Genomic DNA, 5,276 nt, shown 5'->3' with positions numbered 1-5,276 from the left:
AGGGAGGGAAGCGCAAAGCAGCAGGAGAGCTCCGGCGAATGGGGAGGGAGGGAGCGAGGGTTTTGCTCCTGGGACGCCGGCGCTCCTGCAGTGCTGAGCTAAAGCTGGCCATATGGGCCGTGCCTCGTGGGCCGGTCCACTGGCATGGATTTTCGGCCTGGCACGCCACGCGATTAAAAAGGCCGGGCCGACCATGGAACATGGCCGATCTCCAAGGTCAGGCCTTAAGGCCGGGCACAGCATGGCCCATTTAATTGTGGGGCCTTTTTAGGGCTTTTTCAAAGCCTTTTTAGAGCTGTTTTAGGGCTTTTTCGGCCTTTTCAATGCCGGACCGCCCCGCAGCCGTGGTGTGCTGGCCCGGCCCTTTTAACTCGTGTGCCAGACTGATCTTCTCAAAGCTAGGCCTTCGGGCCGACACAGGATGTGTCGTGTCAAAGACTTTCTATAGCCGAGCCGGCCCATATGGCCAAGTTTGTGCTGAGCTCATCAATGGATTTTTTTTGTTTGTTTGAGCCATTGGATGGGAAATTTAGGGTTTAGAAAGATGCACTCACACACTCCATATGCAATTGACACATAACTAGACTCGAATTAGCTAAAAAGGAGAATAAGTTGATATTGTACTTACATGAAATTGGCATAAGTACTTTTTAATTGCCTGTGTGTTGCAGCAGGGGCATATATATTTATGGTTTACATCATGACTCGCATATATCTTCCACCCATTGTCTTCGCCTCCTCAATCCAATCTTACCACGTATGTCAATGGTTCATCCTGTCACGGTTCCCCTTTCACTGCCACCCACGCACTTTGGATTTTAAACACATAACTATGCAGTTTGTGTATATGCAAATGTTCCAAAAAGAAAAAAGAAACGTACATAAGAGATCGTCGATATCCTTCTAGCATATGCATGACAGTAGGACGAAAGGAAAAAAATAAAGACATAGGAACCTAACTAGCACACATGTCCGTGCGTTGCAATGGGAAAAAAATAAATTCACGCACTATCCATCCGTGTTGCCTCTTCGCCATCCATTCATGAATCCAATTCCAAGATGATGAGACATAGCAAAAAGAATATGTGCATTACCAAGGATAATTATTTTTGTATAGATGTATGGAGGAGCGTGTGCAAAAAAACAGTACCACCTTAGATAGTTAAAAAAACTAATATGGGTTAGTAGATCAAAAAATCAAAGAAATGCACCTTACTTTATTAGTAGGCTGACAAAAAAGACCCATGTATTGAAAACGGAGAATATCACACACCCTATCCCTGATAATAATGCCTCAAGACCTTTCCTTGTAAATGTACTCCACATGATGATGGCGTAACACCCGCCCATCTGCCGCTACCGCCGTAGCCAACCCATACATCCTCCTCCTGCTAGCATGACCATCAAGCACGGGGAAGATCTGGGAAAAAATATTGCCATCTCTATGGTCCACCGATCTTGTACAAATGCGGCAAAAATTTAGAGTAGCATCATGGGGTATTTACTCTTCTTTCATGAACTCGTATAAATATAAGCCGATAAAAAAAACTTAAGTGTCATAAATTCATAAGCAAATAGTAGTTGGTAGATCATATACGCACTTATTCTAAATGTGCGGATATAATAGGATGAGTGACAGATACACTTATACAAATATTGCATATGCACTTTGGACCTTATGTGGTACTGCCTCATCAAAATATAAAATGTTTGATCTAGATTTAGACAAAATAATCTCTTATACATTATTACATATGCAGTATATGGGGCATGAGTTGACAATCGCTCCATCCTTAATACTACTATGCATCTTATTCATCTCATCTGTGTTCCTAAAACTAAATGTATATTAGACGTTTGTATTATAAACTATAAAAAAAATAAAGTACACTAACTTTCACGGGTGATCTATCCTGGCTTTAGCTCAAGCACGTGGACCCATCTAACTTATATCTTCACATGGGTACTCGTAAGACTAGTCACAATGGGAGTAACTTAACTAGTAACATCACACATTTCAATACAAAATTGCTTATGTGGCAGCTAATTAATGAGGAGAGAGGGGTTTGTGGTAACTTAGCTAGTTACTGTAACATCACACATTTCAAGGCATAATGAGTCTATAGCCTAATAAATGAACTCTTTCATGATACCACTCATACGTTACTACCCACTATGGAGGTAGTAACATAGACTAGTAACATCGGCAAGTTACTACTCTATATTACTCCCCACTGTGAGCAGTCTAATACACTGTAGCTGACCGGCTAAAATAATTCACTTGAATCCACTACCAATCTTATCTCTCAGCAGCCAGCACTTTCGTCAATGCCCAGACCAAATAGAGATGAAGGAAGCGAAGGGGAGGTGCCTGCACGGCTCGTACGCAGCTGAATCTGGCCGCTGGGCGACGTTGAACCGAGGTGGCGAGTTCGGAGGTCGAGCAGACCACAGCAACTGTGATGCTCCTATGCTCGTTGGAGTGGCGCCCGTGGCCACCAGCGCGGCGGCTGCACCCCTGTGCACAGCATCGCCGGCAAACTCCCATGCCGCGGCCCGGGGAACCCCCATGACTGACCTCATAGAGCGCCACTCTGTTTTGTCCGCATGCGGCGTCCCACGCCCTTCCTCGCCAGAACCGGCCGGCCCAAACCCTCCATCACAACTTCGTCTGCTTCTCTGCGTCCCTCGAACGAGCATAGCTGCCTCTCCCACCACTCCTCCACCTTGCCGCGCTGTTGTCGTCGTTGTTGCTTTCCTTGCCGGTCCTCCCAGGCCCGGGCGACCTCATGTGGGTGCTGCCATGGATGAGTACAAAGCTCGAGCTTGCCTCCTCCCCCCCTCCCCCCGTCCCTTGCTCGAACACCGCCGCCGCCAGCCAAGCTCTGCCCCGGCGAGCTTCCTACTCCTCCTCTTCACTTCCCTGGAGGCACAGGCATGTTCCTGCTTGAGACACCGTCATCGCCTGACAGTGCTCGGAGACACCACTGCCACCGATGTCGCCGGATTGCCCTCAACCCCCTCTTTCTTGATCTCAATCTACATAGCCCGGACACGAACTCTGATGACTTCGATCTAAATCAGAGAAGGACAGAACGGGGCAGGAGGTTGCAGATCGATGAGGGTAGGGGTGGCGGATGGGCAGGGGAAGGGGAAGACCGGTGATAACCCACAAGTATAGGGGATCGCAACAGTTTTCGAGGGTAGAGTATTCAACCCAAATTTATTGACTCGACACAAGGGGAGCCAAAGAATATGCTCAAGTATTAGCAGCTGAGTTGTCAATTCAACCACACCTAGAAACTTAATATCTGCAGCAAAGTATTTAGTAGCAAAGTAATATGATAGTAGTGGTAACGGTAGCAAAAGGTAACAGTAGTAAAAGTAATGTTTTTGGTATTTTGTAGTGATGATAGCAATAGCAACGGTAAAAGAGATTCAGTCAAGTCATACTCAATGTAAACTAACAATAATGAATGCAAATGACAGCGGTGCTCTCCAACTGGTGCTTTTTAATAAGAGGATGATGACTCAGCATAAAAGTAAATAGATAGGCCCTTCGCAGAGGGAAGCAGGGATTTGTAGAGGTGCCAGAGCTCGGTTTTGAAACAGAGGTGAATAATATTTTGAGCGGTATACTTTCATTGTCAACATAACAACCAAGAGATGGCGATATCTTCCATGCTACACACATTATAGGCGGTTCACAAACAGAATGGTAAAGTTTATACTCCCCCTTCCACCAACAAGCATCAATACATGGCTTGCTCGAAACAACGAGTGCCTCCAACTAACAAGAGTCCCAGGGGGAGTTTTGTTTGCAATTATTTTAATTTAGTTTGCATAAAGCATGGGATTGGGCATCCCGGTGACCAGCCATTTATCTCGTGAGTGAGGAGCAGAGTCCACTCCTCTTGAGAATAACCCGCCTAACATGGAAGATACAGACAGCCCTAGTTGATATATGAGATGTTAGAGCATACAAAACAGGATATTTATTTGAAGGTTTAGAGTTTGGCACATACAAATTTACTTGGAACGGCAGGTAGATACCGTATATAGGTAGGTATAGTGGACTCATGTGGAATAACTTTGGGGTTTAAGGGATTGGATGCACAAGCAGTATTCCCGCTTAGTACAGGTGAAGGCTAGCAAAAGACTGAGAAGCGACCAGCTAGAGAGCGACAACAGTCATGAACATGCATTAAAATTAATCAACACCGAATGCAAGCATGAGTAGGATATAATCCACCATGAACATAAATATCATGAAGGCTATGTTGATTTTGTTTCAACTATATGCGTGAACATGCGCCAAGCCAAGTCACTTAAATAATTCAGAGAAGGATACCACCCTATCATACCACATCATAACTATCTCAATATCATGTTGGCACGCAAGGTAAACCATTATAACTCATAACTAATCAAGCATGGCACAAGAAACTATGATCTCTAGTTGTCACTGTAAACATGTTTATTCATAATAGGTTGAATCAGGAACGATGAACTAATCATATTTACAAAAACAAAAGAGGTCGAGTTCGTACCAGTTGTTCTCATCTCCATCAGTCCATCATATATTGTCATAATTGCCTTTCACTTGCACGATCGAATGATGTGAATAATAATAATAGTGCACGTGCATTGGACTAAGCTGGAATCTGTAGGTATTCAATAAACAGGAGAAGACAAGGCAATATGGGCTCTTTTGTCAGATAAACAATAATGCATATAAGAGCCACTTCAACAATTTAATTATGGTCTTCTCCTATCGACCCTCAAAGAAAAGAAAATAAATAAAACTATTTACACGGGAGAGCTCCCAACAAGTAAAAGAAGAACAAGAAATCTTTTGGGGTTTTCTTTTTAATTACTACTACAAGCATGAAAATTAAACTGATTAAAAGCTACAACTAATTCTTTTTGTTTTTCTTAAGGTTTATTAGACACACGAGAAGAAAGCATAAAAAGGAAATAAACTAGCATGGATGATACAATGAAAAAGTATGAGCACCGACATCTAGCAATGAGTGTGTGAACATAAATGTAATGTCGGTGGGAAATACGTACTCTCCCAAGCTTTGGCTTTTGACCTAAGTTGGTCTATGGCCACGGCTGGCCTGACGGATATCCATAATAGTAGTTGGGGTCGTACTGAGATGCAGCGGCTATCGTCTGCTGAGCTGCAGCGTGGCGACGAGCGGCCTCCGCTCTCCTCTCGTACTCATCTGCCTCATCTCTGGTAATGGTATATCTTCCTCTTGCCTGATAAT

This window comes from Triticum aestivum, chromosome 4A (assembly GCF_018294505.1).
Source record: "Triticum aestivum cultivar Chinese Spring chromosome 4A, IWGSC CS RefSeq v2.1, whole genome shotgun sequence".
In the NCBI taxonomy this organism is placed as follows: domain Eukaryota; kingdom Viridiplantae; phylum Streptophyta; class Magnoliopsida; order Poales; family Poaceae; genus Triticum; species Triticum aestivum.
This window is presented reverse-complemented; position numbering follows the sequence as displayed.